The 22,324-nt window shown below is 38.6% G+C and overlaps 1 long non-coding RNA gene across 6 annotated transcripts in view; it reads left to right on the top strand.

Moving 5' to 3' along the window:
* The first annotated feature begins 13,665 nt into the window (after window positions 1-13,665).
* LOC116543618 overlaps window positions 13,666-22,324 on the top strand; it is a 50,318-nt gene continuing 41,659 nt past the window's right edge. For all 6 annotated transcript variants that reach the window (XR_004265641.1, XR_004265642.1, XR_004265640.1 and 3 more), the window contains exon 1: window positions 13,666-13,731. This is a non-coding gene — a long non-coding RNA (uncharacterized LOC116543618). The remainder of the gene's footprint in view (window positions 13,732-22,324) is intronic.

The following is a 22,324-nucleotide window of genomic DNA, read 5'->3' as shown; positions in this document are numbered from 1 at the left end:
AGCCTGGGAAAATGTGAAAGCTCTGTTGGTAGGTGAAAGAAGCAATCTGCAAGCATGCATACTTTAGGAGCTCGTTAAAAGTAATACTCACTATGTTAATATATTTATTTGAAACCTAGACCTAGTAAGAAATGGGTGGATTATGACTTTGGAAAGAACATTCATTGCAATCCAGAGACAGAAGCCATAGGGCAATGGGATGATGAGTGGGAAGTGAAAAATGTTAACAGAGGATGTAGAAAACTCTTTTTGGTACTTCAAATATGGAGGAGAAAAAGGAAAAGGGAGGGAGAGACAGAGACAGGGAGATCTGTAGCCTGTAGCTGAATGGGTGATGAGGGGGTCCAAGGAGGGATTTTTTTTTAAATCTTCAACTTCTTGAACTTGACCAAGTTAAAAGTTAATGTGAAAAAACTTATTTCAGAATTAACCCTTGAAATTGCCCACATATTTATTTCCTTTATGCTTTTATATCACATTAGAGCTCATAAGGCACCTCCAAAGGAATAGAATGGGTTTTGAGTTCAATACATATGTAGTTATTACCTAATGAAAGAATAGACATTTTGTGTGAAGAAATGCTAGTAACTCTTGGATTTTTATCTCTCAGAGACGCAGCAGATGGCTGAAATTCTGATGTGATGTAGCTGCTTAATGCACGATCTGAAAACCCCTGCACTGGTGATTTTGGAACAGGTCTAGAATATTCCAATAAATATATTAACATACCAAGAAGTGCAGGAGCAACCACTGGGCAAATACAAAACCTTACATCCCTGGTGATGTCTCTGAGCTGAACAGGTAAGTTCAAAGACATGCCTGTCTTCCCAGTGTAGGAAACTAAATTTGGATTGGCTCAGAATCATGACGTTGAACAGCTCTTAGGAGGTTCTGATAATACCCATGAAGTAGAGAGACTGCTGTCTACAAAACTTTGAACTCAAGGCATGTCACAGGGACATTTGCTTTCTTCAACTAGATGTCTGTGTTCTCATAAAGGGGGAGCAATGAGAAATGATTTTTCATAATGCCTGCCTTAGCACTGAGGCACAGCCACTGCCTAGTGCTGTGTCCCATTTAAAGTCCATTTAAGTCCCTCTCAATGCCATATTCTCTCAAGAGGTTTCCTCATTTACCCATCAGACAGCTCTGTAAGGATGGTATCATCAGTCCCATTTCACAGATGACTAAGCTCAGGCTCACAGAGCCTAAGACACCTCTCCAGGTAAGTGGCAGGATTTGAATGAAATTCCATCCCTCACCCTCCCTAGAGGACCCTGAGTAGCCTCCCTCTTAGAAGATGGGCTTCTGGGCTTGAGAAATGGTGAGATTCCACCCTCCTGCTATTGTGACCCCATGAGTCTTTACTCAACAACTTTTCTGGGTGAAAATGACAGAGGTGAGATCCCATCCTTTGTGTCAAGAGACCTGTATGTAGGGACACTTGAATTGGCTGATGCCTAAAGTGGTGAGTGGGCTCAGGCAGAAGCTCAAGTGTTGGCCTTGAGACAGGTGAGTGTATATATTTATATATCTATATCTTTCTATCTGTATATATATGGAGTTTATTTTTTGGACAGAATCTTGCTCTGCCATGCAGGCTAGAGTGCAGTGGCACATTCTCGGCTCACTGCAGCCTCCGCCTCCTGGGTTCAAGCGATTCTCCTGCCTCAGCCTCCTGAGTAGCTGGGACTAAAGGCGCACGCCACCATGCCCATCTAATTTTTGTATTTTTAGTAGAGACAGGGTTTCACCATGTTGGCCAGGATGGTGTCAATCTCCTGACCTCATGATCCACCTACCTCAGCCTCCCAAAGTGCTGGGATTACAGGCGTGAGCAACCACACCCAGCTGGGAGTTTATTAAGTGTTAATTTACACAGTTACAAGGTCCCACAATAGGCTGTCTGCAAGCTGAGGAGCAAGGAAAGCCAGTCTGAGTCCCAAAACTGAATAACTTGGAGTCCAGTGTTCAAGGGCAGGAAGCATCCAGCATGGAAGAAAGATGTATGCTGGAAGGCTAGGCCTGTCTCTTTTTCACATTTTTCTGCCTGCTTTATATTCGCTGGAAGCAGATTAGATTGTGCCCACCAGATAAAGTGTGGATCTGCCTTCCCCAGCCCACTGACTCAGATGTTAATATCTTTTGACAACACCCATACAGACACACCCAGGATGCATATTTTGTATCCTTCAATCCAATCAGGTTGACAGTGTTAACCATCACCCTGCTTTAGGCAAATGCACTCTATATTTTATCTCCTTTCATCTCAACAGCTATTCAAGTTACCCACAAGAATAACCACTGAATTATGACCGTTATTCAGATCAGGGTACTTTATGGGAGTTTCTGTAGATCAGGGAGATAACTTTGTTGTGTCTTGATTAGCAGATAATTCTGAATTATTCTGAAGTTTTCCCCAGTTTGTCTGTGTGCATCCTGGGCTCGGAATGATCTAATCTCCTTGGGCAGTGCCATTACATGTTCCAAGGCAATTAAACATTTTTTAAAAAAAAGAATTATGATCCATGTGGTTTTATGACAGAAGATTATTTAAACTGAAAAATTCTAAATAAAAAAAAGGAAGAATTGTGTAAAAACTCTGGAAAAATCCTTGCAAACTAGAGTTGAGATATTGTGTTAGAATTCATGCTTTGTAAAGCACACTAACAGAGTTTTGCAAATAATTTCAACCAATGTCAATTAGATACGTGAACAACAAACACACGAACTATGCCAAAACCACGAAAACTAGTAAGATGCAAATATAAAGCCTGAGAAGAATATTAAGTGGAAAAGATAGGTTGCAAAAGAAGATGAGGATGTGATTCGACCTTTGGAACAGACTTACGTGTGTGTGTAGGTGAACATATTTCTGTGCATCTCACCTTTGGAGACACATTTCACAGTATACAGCATTCTATGCACAGCAGACACCTAGGAGTCAGGGATTGTGAGCTGGTCCAGTGAGAGATACAGGTTAATTTCAATTCATAAATGTGTTTTGTATATTGTTTTACATTTTATATTCAGGAAAAAGTATTTTGATGAAATATTAAAAACAATATGCTGTGAACATACAAGAGTATGGTGCACATACATTCCTTTAAACATTCATTTATTCAATTTCCTGGGAAAATAGATTTTTAAAAAACAAACGGACTCACACACACGTGTGTGTGTGTGTGTGTTCTAGCTCCTCTACCTCTACCGCCTCAAATATAGTTCACAATTGCAGCATTATCCTCAGCTCAGACTGAAGCTGTACTTCCAATCTCAGATTTAGATATCCCCGAAAATGTCCTTTTATAACCCAGAAAAATTATGGACACAAAGGGATTCCTGTAGGCACGTCAAAAATTCCAGAAAACTGGCCAATCCCATTAACCTCCCAACCTCAATCCCTCCCTTTCCCCTGGGGAGCTCACCAGTCAGCTCTCAGAGTTGCAATCCTGGCTCTGGCCACTAGAAGACATCACAGCCATCTTCACTTTTTTTTTTTTTTTTTTTTTTTTTTTTTAATGAAAAGGAGTACATTTTACAAAGAGTAACAGATATTATAACATGGTTTGTTCATGGAGATACCAGTTCTGTTTGGAGTATTCGTGTATATTTTAAAGTGGTTCCATTTGCTGTCAACCCCAAATCTACCATTACATTCGTTGATTCATCTCTTCCCTTCTCAGTGTAGGTTGAGGTTTTCACACTATAGGCGGGTCCCTTCCAGAGAGCAGGGCGTTCACTCTCCATTATCCCACCCCTGTACAGACTTCCTGGACCTTCTGCCACCGTCTCCTACTCATCCCCTCTCCAGGACACTATAGGCGCAGCCATCCAGACCTGCCCCTTGTGCCCTCATCCTCTCTCAGTCACCTCTCACCTACCCTGATGCTCCCCTAAGATTCTGTCTTCCAGCAACAGCTAAGGAGTGTTAGACCTATCTGGTGTTTCATCCTATAGATGCCCCCAGTATATGTATTTGCAGTCTTCTTTTACACTTACATGTTTTTGACAGAATGAATAATTCTGTAAGCTGAGGTTTAAGAGAAGTATTGTATTTTTTACTCCTTGCAGACATGTCCTTGCAGAAGTTTGATAATGATGGTACGATGGTGCCCCCTCGTGACAGAAGCTTTAACTACAGCTTGAATATCGGTGAGCAGGAAGGTGGGAGGGAGGGGGCTGTGGCCCATGTATACTCTACAGAGCTTTTTGGAACTCTGGATTGAAAAAGGAGGCATTCTAGGTTAAAGGGGTACAGGAGGTCACTAGATAGTTCAACCTCTTTCTATGCTGAATAGAAAGCTGTATGTGAGAATAACAGAAAAATCCTTTTAATTTCTGTGGAGATGAAAATATACTGTCTACATTGTTCAACACAATAGCTACTGGCAACTGTGGCAGTTGAACACCTGAAACATGATGAATGTGACTGAGGAACTGAACTTTTAGTTTCATGTAAGTTTAATCAACTTAAATGGCCGTATGTGGACAATACCTACTATATTGGACAGCAGTGGCTCAACACATTTTTCTGAACCTTGCTTTCTTCACTTAGCAATATATGCTGGAAGTCATTACGAAGGAGTAGAAGGGGGAGCTCTCATTGCTTGTTTTACCTACATAGAACTCTGGGATGTAGATGTACCTTAGATTATTTAATCAATTCCTTATGGTGGACATCTGTCTCATTTCTAGTCTTGTCCTGTTATGAATTGTTCTACCAGGAATGGCCTTGTGTTTACGCCTTTTGTCTTTTTTAATTGTATCTTTGGGGGCACATTCATAGAGCTTGCTGGCCCCAGAAGATAATATTATCTGTGCTGTATAAAATAAAAGATTTGAAACAGAGATGATCTGGAAACATAGCAACAAGCAGTGAATGTTGTTCTTTCTCATTATTATTTTGATTCCATGTACTTTCTGGTATCCTATTTTCATTCTAGTGTGACATGGTAAATAAATTCATTGAGCCCCAGCAAGAAGGAATATTAAAGAAGAGCAAAGAATAGTAGCTGGACAGAAGATGGGGGTCACTGAACCTGTATCCTAGTTGCCAGACCCGTAAACTGACCACAGGACCTGGGGTGAGTCCTGTTCTTTTGTTGGCTTCTAGTCTAACACAGAAGGATATTCAATATAGGAACAGTGGTTAGCTGTGTGCGCTTTGGTGTGAGAAGGGCTTGTATTTGAGTCTGGGGACTATCACTTGCTGGTTGCATAATCTAGAGTAAATAATATATCTACCATGTATCTTATAATTGTTGGCATTTTTATTATTATTTATTTTATTATTATTATTGTACCGTTCATCCAAAGGGTGAATGATAGGAGTCAGGATTACACTGTCAAGTATTGCAATGTTCCATGAAACATTGTTTTTATAGCTGATAGAGTCTTTGACATACAGATTAAAGAATGTCTGTAGAAAGTTCATGAACAGACCCGTATATATATATAACATTTAATATGCAGTATAGATATAGTATTTCCAATCAGATGCATTGTTCAAAAATTGGGGTTGAATTAGCTGGTAAAGTTCATTAAAAGGCAAAGTTAGATTAATATCTTGTCATTTAATCAGAATGATTCATCCACATATTAGTACTTTATATAAAAGTTCAGATAAAAGTAGAAATGAAAATAGAAACCCAGAATACCAAATTCCGTATATAGAGTGATGACGGTATGTTTATCCATTACATTTGCTTATATACACGTACAAAAAAAAACCAATTAAAATAGCATGATGTAAATTTCAATAAGGATAGAAATACTGACAATAAAAGAAAAACTTCAGCCAGATTAAATTTAAAAGAATTTCAGCAATGAACAATTGATGAATCAGGCAACACCCAGAATCACAGCAGATTCATGGAGACTCCAGCATAGCCACATGGTGGGAAAATATTTATAGACAAACAAAGGGAAATTATGTACAGAAATTGGAAGTGAGGTACAGAATGGCTGGATTGATTACAGCTTGGCATTTACCTTATTTGAACACAGTTTGAACACTCAGCAGTATACGAATGGCTAAAGTATGGTCTCTGGGATTGGCTAAGACTTAGCTATTGTTAATAGGCACATACTCCTAAGTTATGTTTTCAATTTTGTCTGACTATTAAGCTAGATTACAGTTGATCCACAAGGACTCAAATATAGAAGCAGTCCTTCTCAGGTCATATTTAGTTTGCTTTAATACTGTGTATTAATATTTTTTAATTTCTACACTTGACTCTATTAAACATTCACAAGGACAAGCATGGAATACATTTATGATAAAAGTATAGCTCCTAAAATATGTTACTTAAGAAATATATCCAAGAAAAACGTAGCCATAAAATTAATCCAGGTTAATCTTATACCTACTTTAGTTTTTCTTTAACCCCAGGTCCCACAGGCTCCCATCTGGCAGTAGATTTATGCCTTCCTCCTGAAGTCACATTCCTTTTTTTTTTTATTGTGCTTTAGGTTCTGGGGTACATGTGCAGATAATGCAGGGTTGTTGCATAGGTGCATACATAACCAGGTGATTTGCTGCCTCCATTCCCCCTTCATCTATATCTGGCATTTCTCCCCAGGTTATCTCTCCCCACCCCCCATTGTCCCTCACCTAGCCCCTCCCAACTGACCCCAGTGTGTGATGCTCTGCTCCCTGAGTCCACATGTTCTCATTGTTCAACACCTGCCTATGAGTGAGAACATGTAGAGTTTGGTTTTCTGTTCTTGTGTCAGTTTGCTGAGAATCATGGTCTCCAGATTCATCCAAGTCACTACAAAGGACATGAACTCATCGTTTTTTATGGCTGCATAGTATTCCATGGTGTATGTGTGCCACATTTTCCTTCTTCAGTCTATCATTGATGGGCATTTGGGTTGGCTCCAGGTTTTTGCCATTGTACACAGTGAACATACGTGTGCATGTGTCTTTATAATAGAACGATTTATAGTCCTTTGGGTATATACCCAGTAATGGGATTGCTGGGTCAAATGGAATTTCTATTTCTAGATCCTTGAGGAATCACCACACTATCTTCCACAATGGTTGAACTAATTTACACTCCCACCAACAGTATAAGAGTGTTCCTGTTTCTCCACATCTTCTCCAGCATCTGTTGTCTCCAGATTTTTTAATGATCGCCATTCTAACTGGCGTGAGATACCTCAATGTGGTTTTGATTTGCACTTCTCTAATGACCAGTGATGATGAGCATTTTTTAATGTTTGTTGGCCTCATATATGTCTTCTTTTGAGAAGTATCTGTGCATATCCTTCACCCACTTTTGAATGGGTTTGTTTGTTTTTTTTTTTTTTCTTGTATATCTGTTTTAGTTCTTTGTAGATTCTGGATATCAGCCCTTTGTCAGATGGGTAGATTGCAAACATTTTTTCCCATTCTGTTGGTTGCCGGTTCACTCTAATGATTCTTTCTTTTGCTATACAGAAGCTCTAAAGTTTAGTTAGATCCCATTTGTCTATCTTGGCTTTTGTTTTCATTGCTTTTGGTGTTTTAATCATGAAGTCCTTGCCTATCCGTATATCCTGGATGGTTTTGCCTAGGTTTTCTTCTAGAGTTTTTATGGTGTTAGGTTTTATGTTTAAATCTTTAATCCATCTGGAGTTAATTTTAGTGTAAAGTGACAGGAAGGCGTCCAGTTTCTGCTTTTTGCACATTGCTAACCAGTTTTCCCAACACCACTTATTAAATATGGAGGCCTTTCCCCATTGTTTGTTTTTGTCAGGTTTGTCAAAGATCAGATGATTGTAGATATGTGGCGTTGCCTCCAAGGCCTCTGTTCTGTTCCATTCGTCTATGTCTCTGTTTTGGTACCAGTACCATGCTGTTTTGATTACTGTAGCCTTGTAGTATAGTTTGAAATCAGGTAGCATGATGCCTCTGGTTTTGTTCTTTTTGCTTAGGGTTCTCTTGGCTTTGTGGGCTCTCTTTTGATTCCATATGAAGTCTAAGGTGGTTTTTTCCAGTTCTTTGAAGAAGGTCATTGGTAGCTTGATGGGGATAGTGTTGAATCTGTACATTACTTTGGACAGTATGGCCATTTTCACAATATTGATTCTTCCTAACAATGAGCATGGAATGTTTCTCCATCTGTTTGTGTCCTCTCTTATTTCCTTGAGCAGTGGTTTGTAGTTCTCCTTGAAGAGGTCCTTTACATCCTTTATTAGTTGTATTCCTAGGTATTTTATTCCATTTGTAGCAATTGTGAATGGGAGTTCACTCATGATTTGGCTCTCTGTTAGTCTGTTATTGGTGTATAGAAATGCTTGTGATTTCTGCACGTTGATTTTGTATCCTGAGACTTTGCTGAAATTACTTATCAGTTCAAGGGGATTTTGGGCTGAGATGTTAGGGTATTCTAAATATACAATAATGTTGTCTGCAAATAGAGACAATTTGACTTCCTCCTTTCCTAATTGAATACACTTTATTTTTATTTCTTGCCTAATTGCTCTGGCTAGAGCTTCCAATACTATATTGAATAGTAGTGGTGAGAGAGGACATCTTTGTCTAGTGCGGGATTTTAGAAGGAATGCTTCCAGTTTTTTTCCACTCAGTATGATATTGGCTGTAGTTTGTTGTAAATAGCTTTTATTATTTTGAGATATGTTCCTTTGATACCTAGTTTACTGAGAGTTTTTAGCATAAATGGCTGTTGAATTTTGTCAAAGGCCTTCTCTGCATCTATTGAGATAATCATGTGGTTTTTTGTCTTTGGTTCTGTTTATGTGGTGAATTACATTTATAGACTGTTATGTTGAACCAGCCTTGCATCCCCGGGATGAAGTCTACTTGATCATGATGGATAAACTTTTTGGTGTGCTGTTGCAATTGGTTTGCCAGTATTTTATTGAAGATTTTTGCATCAATGTTCATCATGGATAATGGCCTGAAGTTTTCTTTTTTTGTTGAGTCTCTGTTGGGTTTTAGTATCAGGATGATGTTGGTCTCATAAAATGATTTGGGAAAGATTCCCTCTTTTTGTATTGTTTAGAATAGTTTCAGAAGGAATGGTAAGACCTCCTCCTTGTACATCTGGTAGAATTCAGCTGTGAACCCCTCTGGACCTGGACATTTTTGGTTGGTAGGCTATTAACTGCTGCTTCAACTTCAGCCCTTGTTATTGTCTGTTCAAGGTTTCAGCTTCTTCCCGGTTTAGGCTTGGGAGGGTGCAAGTGTCTGGGAATTTATCCATTTCTTCCAGGTTTACTGGTTTATGTGCATAGAGTTGTTTGTAGTAATCTCTGATGGTAGTTTGTATTTCTGTGGAATTGGTGGTGCTATCCCCTTTTACGTTTTTTATTTCATCTATTTGATTTTTTTCCCTTTTCTTTTTTATTAATCTGGCTAGCGGTCTATTTTGTTGATCTTTTCAAAAAACCAGCTCCTGGATTTACTGATTTTTTGAAGGGGTTTGAATGGTCTCTATCTTCTTCAGTTTTGCTCTGATTTTAGTTATTTCTTGTCTTCTGCTAGCTTTTGAGTTTTTTTTTTTTTTTTTTTTAATCTTGCTCCTCTAGCTCTTTCAATTTCTATGATAGGGTTTCGATTTTAGATCTTTCCTCACTTCTCTGGTGGGCATTTATTGCTATAAATTTCCCTCCAGGCACTGCTTTAAATGTGTCCCAGAAATTCTGGTATGTTGTGTCTTTGTTCTCATTGGTTTCAAAGAACATCTTTATTTCTGTCTTCATTTCATTGTTTATCCAGTCGACATTCAGGAGCAGGTTGTCCAGTTTCCATGAAGTTGTGCAGTTCTGAGATAGTTTCTTAATTCTGAGTTCTAATTTGATTGCCCTGTAGTCTGAGAGACTGTTTGTTATGATTTCCGTTCTTTTGCATTTGCTGAGGAGTGATTTACTTCTGATTATGTGGTCAATTTTGGAGTAGGTGCAATGTGGTGCTGAGAAGAATGTATGTTCTGTGGATTTAGGGTGGAGATTTCTGTAGATGTCTATTAGGTCCACTTGGTCCAGATCTGAGTTCAAGTCCTGGATATCCTTGTTAATTTTCTGTCTCGTTGATCTGTCAGCTATTGACAGTGGAGTGTTATAGTCTCCCACTATTATTGTGTGAGACTCTAAGTAGTTATAGGTCATTAAGAACTTGCTTTATGTACCTGGGTGCTCTTGTATTGGGTGCATATATATTTAGAATCGTTAGCTCTTCTTGATGCATTGATCCTTTTACCATTATGTAGTGCCCTTCTTTGTCTCTTTTGATCTTTGTTGGTTTAAAGTCCATTTTATCAGAGACTAGGATTGCAACTCCTGCTTTTTTTTTGTTCTCCATTTGCTTGATAAATCTTCCTCCAGCCCTTTATTTTGAGCCTATAGGTGTCCTTGCACATAAGATCGGTTTCCTGAATATAGCACACCTATGGGTCTTGACTTTTTATCCAGTTTGCCAGTCTGTGTCTTCTGATTGGGGCATTTAGCCCATTTACATTGAAGGTTAATATTGTTATATGTGAATTTGATCCTGCCATTTTTATGCTAGCTGGATGTTTTGCCATTAGTTGAAATATTTTTTTTCACTGTGTCGATGTTCTTTGCCATTTGGTACATTTTTGGAGTGGCTGGTACTGGTTGTTCCTTTGCTTGTTTAGTGTTTCTTTCAGGAGCTCTTGTAAGGCAGGCCTGGTGGTGACGAAATCTCTCAGCAGTTGCTTGTACGCAAAGGACTTTCTTTCTCCTTCGCTTATGAAGCTTAGTTTGGCTGGATATGACATTCTAGGTTGAAAGTTCTTGTCTTTTAAGGATGTTGAATATTGGCCCCCACTCTCTTCTGGCTTGTAGGGTTTCTGCAGAGAGATCCGCTGTGAGTCTGATGGGCTTCCCTTTGTGGGTAACCAGACCTTTCTCTCTTGCTGCCCTTAACATTTTTTCCTTCATTTCAACCTTGGTGAATCTGACAATTATGTGCCTTGGGGTTGCTCTTCTTGAGGAATATCTTTGTGGTGTTCTCTGTATTTCCTGGACTTGAATGGTGGCCTGCCTTGCTAGGTTGGTGAAGTTCCCCTGGATGGTATCCTGAAGAGTATTTTCCAGCTTGGATTCATTCTCTCCATTACATTCAGGTAAACCTATCAAACATAGATTAGGTCTTTTCACATAATCCCGTATTTCTTGGAGGCTTTGTTCATTTCTTTTCACTCTTTTTTCTCTATTTTTGCCTTCTCGTTTTATTTCATTGAGTTGATCTTCAATCTCTGATATCCTTTCTTCTGCTTGGTCAATTTGGCTATTGAAACTTGTGTATGCTTTGCCAAGTTCTCGTGCTGTGTTTTTCAGCTCCATCAAGTTGTTTATATTCTTCTCTAGGCTGTTTATTCTAGTTAGCATCTCATCTAACCTTTTTCTAGGTTCTCGGTTTCTTTGCATTGGGTTAGCACATGTTTTTTTTAGCTCTGAGAAGTTTGTTATTACCCACTTTCTGTCAATTCATCAGATTCATTCTCCGTCCATCTTTCTGTCAATTCATCAGATTCATTCTCCATCCATCTTTGATCCTTACCTGGTGAGGAGTTGTGATCCCTTGGAGGATCAGAAGCATTCTGGTTTTTGTTGTTTTCATCCTTTTTGCACTGGTTTCTTCCCATCTTAGTGGCTTTATCTACCCGTGGTCTTTGTAGTTGGTCACTTTCTGGTGGGTTCTCTGAGTAGACGTCCTTTTTGTTGATGTTGAATCTATTTCTTTCTGTTTCTTAGTTTTCCTTCTAACAATCAGGCCCCTCTGCTGCAGGACTGCTGGAGGTCCACTCCAGACCCTGCTTGTGTAGGGATCACCCACAGGGGCTGCAGAACAGTAAGGGTTGCTGCTGGCTTCTTTTTCTGTTATTTTCATCCCAGAAGGGTACCGCCAGATGTCGGCCTGAGGCGACACCTTTATAAGGTGTCTCTTTGGGTATATGGGGATTGGGGAGCTGCTTGAGGAGACAGTCTGTCCCTTGTAGGAGCTCAAGTGCTGTGCTGGGAGCTCCATTGTTCTGTGCAGAGCTGCTGGGCAGGTACCTTTAAGTCTGCTGCAGCGGAACTCATACTGCTTCTTTTGTCAGGTGCTCTGACCTAGGAATGTTGACTTTATTTATAAGTTCCTGACATGCTGCTGCCTTTTTTCAGAGATGCCCTGCCCCACACAGAGTAGTCTAGTCACAGTTTGCCGGCAGAGGTGTTGCTGAGCTGCCACAGGCTCTTCCCAGCTGCTGTGTGAACTGCCTTGGTAGTGGCAGACTGCCTCAGTAGTGGTGGACGCCCTTCTCCCCACTAAGCTGGACCATCGTGGGTCCAGGTGTGCTTGCTACAAAACTCTCAATCCAGAGCATTTTAGATTGCTTGTTTTGTGGGGGTGGTATCTGCCAAGCCAGATTGCCTGGCTCCCTGTCTCACCCGCTCCCTTTCAGCTGAATGGGCGGCTCTGTCTCCCAGGCACTCCAGGCACCAGTTGAAACAGCTGCCCAGATTTGTGTAAGTTTCTGTGCACCAAACCGTGGCACCAGCTTTGCTGAAAACTTGTGGCACTTTTCGGCCTGGGAATCTCCTGGTTGTGGGCAGTGAAAACTTGTTTGGAAATGTGGTGAGCACTCACTCTCTGCTTTGTTATTGCTGGGAACTGCACTCCGCAGCTGTTCCTATTCTGCCATCTTGGGTCAAACCCAAAAGAGTTTTAATTCATATGCTTTAATTGATGATCTTGGGGACAGACACCATAGTGTAATGGGATAAAGTATCAGTGAAAAGTGGAGAGTGTTAACAAGGAATATATACAACTCTTTGTGGAACTTTGAATTTGAAGGAGAAGAGAGAATCCAATGGGTGAGGACATACACACACACACATACACACACACACACAAACAAACACACACACACACACACACACACAGAGAGAGAGAGAGAGAGAGAGAGAAATCAGGAGAGGGAGAGGAGTGGTATCTCTATCATGTGGTTGAATAGGTGATGAGAGGTCCAAGGAGGAATTTTTGAAAATCATCAAGTTTTTGAAACTTGATCAAGTTTAAAAATTAATGAGAAAGAGCCATCTCATCTGATATTTAAGCAATGAAGTCACCCGTGTATTAATTTCCTTTCTTACCCAGTTAATTTGGCTCTAGAGTTCATGAAGTACTTCCAATGGAATAGCATGAATTCTGGGCTCAATAAATATTTAGTTGTTAGCTAATTAAAACTGGACAATTGTGTGTTGTATTAGTCTACTCTCATGCTGCTAATGAAGACATAACTGAGACTAGATAATTTATAAAGGAAAGAGGTTTAATTGACTCACAGTTCCACATGGCTGGGGAGGCCTCACAATCATGGCAGAAGGCAAAACACATCTTACATTGTGGCAGACAAGAGAGCTTGTGCAGGGGAACTCCCATATATAAAACCATCAGATCTCGTTAGACTTATTCACTACTATGAGAACAGTATGGGGGAAACTGCCCTCATGATTCAGTTATCTCCACCTGGCCCCACATTTGACATGTGGGGATTATTACAATTTAAGGTGAGATTTGGGTGGGGAAACAGCCAAAGTATATAATGTGTCTAAGACTTGCTAGTAACTATTGGATTTTTGTCTCTAAAGGAGGCAGCAGATGACCGGAAAAAAAAAAAAAAAAAAAAAAAAAAAAAAAAAAAAAAAAAAAAACCTCGAGTGATGTGGCTGAATACTGCATAATCTGAAGACTCTTCACTGAGGACTGTGGTATGGGTCCAAATTTTTCCTTAACAAAATTTTAAAAAAAGCCCAAAACCATACTGACTAGTCCAGGAACAGCCATTAGGCAAACACAACTTTTTGCTCCCCTGATGTTAGCTATTTCTGAGTTTAACATGTGAGTTCAAAGACATGCCTGTCTTTCCAGCATGGGGAACTGGATTTGGGTCACCTCAGGGACATGATGTTGAAAAGCTCTTTGATAATACCCAGGAAGTACAGAAACAACTGTCTACAAATCTTTGAACTCAATTCATATCACAGGGTCATTTGCTTTCTTCAACTAGGTATCTGTTTTCTTATAACGAGAAACAATGAGAAATGATTTTTCACAATGCCTCCTTAGCCCTAAGGCTCAGCCATCCCCTAGTGCTGTGTCCCAACATTTAAAGGCCATTGAAGTCCCACTGTATGCCATATACTCTATACAGGTTTTCTCATTTACCTCTCAGGACAGCACTGTAAGGATGGTATGGTCAGTCCCATTTCATAGATGACCAAACTCAGGCTTTCAGAGCGTAAGTCACTTCTCCAAATAGATGGTAGAATTGGAATGAGGTTTCATCCCTCATCCTCCATAGACAGCCCTGAGTAGCCTCCCTTTTAGAAGATGGGCTTCCAGGGCTTGAGAAATAGTCAGATTCTACTGCCCTGCTATTGTGGACCAATGTGCCCTCACTCCACAATCCCTCTGGGTGATGAAGAAGATAAAGGAGATGAAATCCCACCATTTGTGCCAAGAGACCTGGGTGTGGGGCCATACGAGTTAGTTGGCTGATCCTCAGAGAGGTGAGTGGGCTCAGGTAGAAGCTCAAGCATTGGCCCTGGGACAGGTGAGCTGGAGAGAAGGAAAGTAACATGCACTAAACTACTGTAAGCAAATGCACTTTATATTTTATCTCCTTTAATCTTAACTGCTATTCAAGGTACCTATCACTTTGACCATTATTCAGATCAGGGTACTTTAGGAAAGTTTATGTAAATCAGGAGAAAACTTTTTTCTCTCCAGATCAGCAGGTAACCCTAGAATTGCTTAAAGTATTTTTCCATTTTATCTTGGTATCTCCAGGACTCTCAATGCTCTAATTTTTCTCAAGGCTGACAGTACACACCCCCTAAGGTGTTCTTCACCAGTATTTCTTTTTAAATTACAATTTGTTTATATTTTATTCATATTATTGAAGTTGAAAAGAAATTCTAAATGAAAATAGCACTAAGAATTCCTATAAAACAATGGGGAAAACATTTTCAAACTACATCTGAGATATTAGATTAGTATCCATAATTTATAGGGCAAACTCAGTAACAAAACAATTGACAACTAGTTTTGACATAGACTTCCAATAAATATAGACATGAACAATGAACTTGTTGATTATGCTAAAGCTACAAGAACTAATAAGATGCTAATATAAATCCTCAGAAGAATTAAGTGGAAAAGTCAAATTGCAAAAGGAGATGATTAATGTGATTGCACTTTTTGGTAAAAAGATTATATGCATGTGTAGGTGAACATAGTCATGTGCCCCTCATCCACAGGGACATATCTGGAAAGTACACCATTTTGTGGACAACAGACAGTTTGGGTCAGGAGGTAGGAGTTGAGCTAGTGAGAGTTGAAGATTAATTACAGTTCATAAGTGTGCTTTTGTATATTGTTTGAAATTTAGTATTCAGGAATAAAAGTATTTTGATGAATATTTAGACACAGGACATACTTTTGAACAGATTAACAAAAGTAATATGTATTCATTAATTTGAAATAGCTGTAGCTGTTGTTTTCTATTTAATGGTGAAAGAATTAGGTAAGTAGGACACAAAACAAGCCTCAATAAATTTTAAAAATTAAAATTATATCAAATATGTTCTCAGACAAAAATGGAATAAAACTAGAAATCAATAACAAGAGGAACCTGGGCAACTGTACAAATATGTGGAAATTAAACAGCATGCTCCAGAATGACCACTGAGTCAAGAAAAAAAAATTGAGTTAATCAAAAAGTTTTTGAAACAAATGAAAATGGAAACGCAACATACCAAAACCTATGGGATACACCAAAAGCAGTGCAAAGAGAAAAATCTATATCAATAGATGCCTACATCAAAAATATAGAAAGATTCCAAATAATCAATCTAACTGTGTACCTCAAGGAACTAAAAAAGCAAAAACAAACCAAATCCAAAATTGGTAGTAGAAGAAAGGAAAACAGTAAAGGTTGGAGCCAAACTAAACAAAATGGAAACTAAAACAACACAGAGTTTTAATGAAACAAAAATTTGGATTTTTGAAAATGTAACAAATTCATAAACCACCAGCTAGAATAACCAAGAAAAAAAAGAGAGAAGACACAAATAAACATCAAAAATGAAAAAGGAGACACTACAACTGATACCATGGAAATACAAAAGATCATCAGAGACTATTATAAACAATTATATACTACCAAATTGGAAAGCCTAGAGGAAATAGATAGATTCCTGGACATATACAACCTACCTAGATTGAATCAGGAAGAAATAGAATACCTGAACAGACCAATAATAAGTAATGAGCTTGAATCAGTAATAAAAATCTTCCAACAGAGAAAAGCCCAGGCCTGGATGGTTTCTCTGATGAATTCTACCAAACCTTCAAAGAAGAACTATCACAAGTTATTTCCAAACTATTGAAAAAAATGGAAGTGAAGGGAATTCTCCCTAATTCATTTTATGAGGGCAGCATTACCATGATACCAAAAACCAGACAAAGACTCAACAAAAAAGAAAACTACAGGCCAATAACCCTGATGAAAATAGATGCAAAAATTCTCAACAAAATGCTAGCAACCTGAATCTAACAGCACGTCAAAAAGATAATGCACCATGATCAAGTGGGATTTATACAAGGGAGGCAAAGATGGTTCAACATATGCAAATAAACAAACATAATATGTTACATCGACAAAATGAAGGACAAAAACCATATGATAATCTCAATTAGTCCATAAAAAGCATTTGATAAAATTCATCATCCTTTCATGATAAAAGCTCTCAAGAAATTAGGCATCAAAAAAACATACCTCAAAATATTAAAAACCATATATGATAAACTCACAGTTAACATCATACTGAATGGGGAAAAGCTGAAACCATTTCATCTACGAACTGGGACAAGGCAAGGGTCTTATTTTTTCACCTTCACCACTACTATTCAAAATAGTACTGGAAGACCTAGTCAGAGCAATCAGGCAAGAGAAATAACAGATATCCAAGTCATCCGACTTGGATGAAAAAGAGGAATGAATCTTTACATGTGTTCTTCTTTGCAAATGATGTAATCTTATATCTAGAAAAACCTAATTACTCCATCAAAACCCTCTCATATTTGATAAATAAATTCAATAAAGTTGTAGGATAGAACATCAATATACAAAAATCAGTGGTGTTTATATACACCAATGATGAAATAGCTGAGAAAGAAATTAAAAAGGTATGCATACTTGAAATAGCTACAAAAAAACCCACCTAGGAATAAATGTAACCAAGTAGGTGAAAGACCTCTACAAGGAAAACTACAAAACACTGATGAAAGAAATTGAAGAAGACACAAGCAAATGGAAAGATAACCTATGCTCATGGGTTGGAAGAATTAATATAATTTAAATGATCATACTGCCAAAAGTAATTTGCAGATTCAGTGCAATCCTTATCAAAGTACCAATGACATTTTTCACAAAAATAGAAAAAAAATCCTAAAATTGATATGCAACCACAAAGGAACCAAATAACCAAACCAATACAGACCAAAAAGAACAAAGCCAGAGGCATCACACTACTTGACTTCAAAATATATTACAAGGCTACAGTAATCAAAACAGCATGGTATTGGTATAAAAACAGACACAAAGACCAATGAAATAGAATAGAGAACCCAGAAATAAATCCACATGTTTACAGACAAAACTGATTTTCAACAAAGGCAGCAAGAACATACATAGGGGAAAGGACATCCTCCACAATAAATGGTATTGGGAAAACTGGATATGCATATTCAGAAGAATGAAACTGCACCTCTGTCTCTCATCATATACAGAAATCAACTCAAGATCAATTAAAGACTTAAATGTAAGATCTGAAACTATAGAAGTACTAGACAAAAACCTGGGGAAAACACTTTAGTACATTGGTCTAGGTAAGATCTGAAATTATAAAACTACTAGAAAAAAACCTGGGGGAAACACTTTAGTACATTGGTCTAGGCAAAGATTTTATGGCTAAGACCTTAAAAGCAGAGGCAACAAAGCCAGAAATAGACAAATGACCAGTATGTGTGTCCACCACAGAGTCTAGAGCCTTCCTTCTGCAATACCTTGTCAACATCAGTACTTTCTTCATTCCTCTGTAGCTTTTCTCACCTGCCTCTACTTGGAGAGCATAAATGATACTACATTATGAGTGTCTGTAGAGCAATACTTATAAAGTATTGCTACTACATAGGCACCCACCCTTTGTGCTAGTATTTCCTTTTATGTATTTATCTTCAGGACTTAATGAAGAATGTTGATAAAGATCTGGTTACGAGAACTGCCATCGTGTTATTTCCCTTTTTTCACTTTTGGGCTTGAATTTAGAAAAGGAGACCAAATGAAAATGCAGTGACACAAAGGAGCCAGAAGGAAGTAAAGGGAAATGTGGTTGTCAGCACACACGTACACTCACACAGACATACACACACACACTCTCTCTCTCTCTCTCTCCTACATCAACCAGGTTCTGTTATCACAATACTACAATTCTCTCAACATAGTTGTTGGACTCCAAGGGGACCCATTCAGCTCACCAGAACAAATAGCCATGGGAACTCTGCCCTGGACTACACCCACTACTAGTGTACAAACGTTGCAAAGATACCATCCACATCATGTAGATAATAGGGAATATTGGAACACTCTGAATAATATCAGTTTGTGAAAATTTATTATGTCACAGCCACAGGATGAAATTCCAGAAGAGAGCAAAAATGAGTTATATTAAAAAGATGGTGAGAGATTATTTTTTTTGCCTATCAGATTAGTAAAGATTCACATTATTTCTAATGTGGGCAGAAAGGAACTTTCATACTGGAATATTAGGAGTATAATACTTTTATTAGAAGTATTTTGATTTCAGATAAATGCATGGGGGCAAGAAGGTAGGTAGGAGGCAGGACTAGTTGCAGCTTCTGCTCAGATGGACAGAGCAGCATGTGGAGACTCAAACTATAACCTTTTGCTCCAAGAACTACTGCAGGAACATACCAGGAAAGCTGAGAGAATCCACAGACCCTTTGAAGAAACTGGATCACTGCTGCAGGCCCCTGAGATGCTGAAAAATTGTGAGTCTGCTTGCTTTGTCAGCAGGGAAGCTGGTGATCTGGGAGAAGTTCTCTGCCCTGGTCACTTTTTGCCTTGAAATACACTTGGTGCTGTTGCGGGGTACAGTGGGAATGACACAGGCCTTTAGGACTGCAGGCTGTGTGGGAGCAGGGTGAGGCCTGTGACTGCTGACTTTCTCCCACTTGCTGGCAACCTCTATGATTCAGCAGAAGCAGCTATAATCCCATGGGGAATATAACTCCATTGGACCGAACACCACACCCCCGTCCCCCACAGCAGCCACAGCCAGCCATGCCCAAGGAGAGGCTGAGCTCAGCCACACCTATCCCTGCCCCACCTGGTGGTCTTTCTCTACCCACCCTGGTAGCCAAAGACAAAGGTCATAATCTCTTGGGAGTTCTGTGGCCCTACCCACCGCCTGAGAAATCTGAATATTTAACCAGCTGTCCCTAAGGCAAGTTGGCATCCTCCCTGCAGGACCACAGCTGATACACTCTCGAAAGCACCACTTCCTGGCTGGAGGCCAACCAACACAAAACCAGTGCACTAAACCAAAATATGACCAATACCCTCCCAGAGTCCACTTCACTCTCTGCTACTTCCACTGGCTGCAAGACCTGAAAATGGATCACATCACAGGATTCTTTGCAGATACTCCCCAGTGCCAGCCCAGAGCTCAGTAGCTCCACTAGGTGGCTAGACCCAGAAGAGCAAAAATAATCTTGACAGTTCAGCTCTCCAGAAGCCCCATTTGTAGGGGAAGGGAGAGAACCCCACATCAAGGGAGCACCCCATGGGACAAAAGAATTTGAACAGCAGCCCTTGAATTCCAGATCTTCCCTCTGACATAGTCTACCCAAATGAGAAAGAATGAGAAAAAAAAATTTCTGGTAATATGACAAAATAAGCTTAACACCCCCAAAAGATTATACCAGCTCACCAGCAATGGATCCAAACCAAGATGAAATCTTGGAATTGCCAGAGAAAGAATTCAGAAGGTTGATTATTAAGTTAATCAAAGAGGCAGCAGAGAAAGATGAAGTCCAAGTTAAAGAAATCAAAAACATGATACAGGATATGAAAGGAAAATTCTTCAGTGAAATAGATAGAATAAATAAAAACAATCACAATTTCTGGAAATCAAGGACACACATAGAGAAATGCAAAATGCACTGGAAAGTCTCAGCAATAGAGTCAAACAAGCAAAAGAAAATTTCAGAGCTGAAAGACAATGCTTTCAAATTAACCCGATCCATCAAAGACAAAGAAAAAAGAAGTTTAAAAAAATGAACATCAAGGGAGTTCATTAAGTGTCTAAACCTAACTATAATTGGTGTTCCCAAACAAGAAGAGAAATCTAAAAGTTTGGAAAACATATTTGAGGGAATAATCAAGGAAAACTTCCCTGGCCTTGCTAGAGATCTAGACAAATACAAGAAGTTCAAAGAACACCTGGGAAATTCGTTGCAAAAAGATCATTGCCTAGGCACATATTCATCAGGTTATCTAAAGTCAAGACAAAGGAAAGAATCTTAAGAGCTATGAGGCAAAAGCATCAGGTAATCTATAAAGGAAAACCTATCAGATTAACAGCAGAATTCTAAGCAGAAACCCTACAAACTAGAATGGATTGGGGTCCTATTTTTAGCCTCCTTAAGCAAAACAATTGTCACCCATGAATTTTGTATCCAGAGAAACTAAGCTTCATAAATGAATGAAAGATATAGTCTTTCCCAGACAAACAAATGCAGAGCGAATTTACTACTACCAAGCCAGTGGCACAAAAACTGCTAAAAAGACCTCTATATATTAAAACAAATCCTCAAAATACACCAAAATAGAACCTCCCTAAAGCATAAATCTCACAGGACCTATATAACAATAACACAATAAAAAAAAAAACAAGTATACAGGCAACATATAGTACAATGAATACAATAGTACCTCACATTTCAATACTAACATTGAATGTAAATAGCCTAAATGCTCCACTTAAAGAATGGTAGAATGGATAAGAATTCACCAACCTAGTTTCTGCTGTCTTCAGGAGATTCACCTAACACATAAGGACTCACATATACTTAAGGTAAAGTGGCAGAAAAATATATTCCATGCAAAGGGACACCAAACGTGAGCAAGAGTAGCTATTCTTACATGAGACAAAACAAACTTTAAGGCAACAGCAGTTAAAAAAAGAGAGACATTATATAATAATAAAAGGACTAATCCAATGGGAAAATATCACAATTCTAAATATATATGCACCTAACACTGGAGCTTTCAACTTATAAAACAATTACTACTAGACCTAAGAAATGAAACAGATGGTGACACAATAATAGTGGATGACTTTAGTACCCCACTGACAGTACTAGACAGGTCATCAAGACAGAAAGTCAATGAAGAAACAATGGGTGTAAACTATACCCTACAACAAGTGGACTTAACAGATATTTACAGAACAGTCTACCCAACAACTGCAGAATATACATTCTATTCATCAGCACGTGGAACATTCTCCCAGATAGACTGTGTGATAGGCCACAAAACAAGTCTTAATAAATTTAAGAAAATTGAAATTATATTGAGTATTCTCTCAGACCACAGTGGAATAAAATTGGAAATCAACTCCAAAAGGAACCTTAAAAATCATGCAAATACATGGAAATTAAATAAACTGCTCCTGAATGATAATTATGTCAGTAAATCAAGATGAAAATTTAAAAATTCTTTGAATGATAATAGTGACACAACCTATTATAACCTCTGGGATACAGCAAAAGCAATAAGAGTAAAGTTCATAGCATTGAATGCCTACATCAAAAAGTCTGAAAGATCACAAATAGATAATCTAAGGTCACACCTCATAGAACTGGAGACGCAAGAACAATCCAAACTCAAACTCAGGAGAAGAAAAGAAATAACGAAGATCAGAGCAGAACTAAATGAAGTTGAAACAAACAAAAACAATACAAAAGATAAATGAAACAAAAAGCTGGTTCTTTGAAGATATAAATAAAATTGATAAACTGTTAGCAAGATTAACCAAGAAGAGAGGAGTTCCAAATAAGCTTCATTAGAGATGAAATGGGAGATATTACAACTGATACCACAGAAATACAAAAGATTATTCAAGACTACTATGAACACCTTTATGTGCATACACTAGAAAACCTACAGGAGGTAGATAAATTCCTGGAATTAAACAACCCTCCTAGATTAAACCA

Source organism: Sapajus apella, unplaced genomic scaffold, assembly GCF_009761245.1.
Source record: "Sapajus apella isolate SASKATOON/1434 unplaced genomic scaffold, GSC_monkey_1.0 scaffold191, whole genome shotgun sequence".
NCBI classification, from domain to species: domain Eukaryota; kingdom Metazoa; phylum Chordata; class Mammalia; order Primates; family Cebidae; genus Sapajus; species Sapajus apella.
This window is presented reverse-complemented; position numbering and strand designations above follow the sequence as displayed.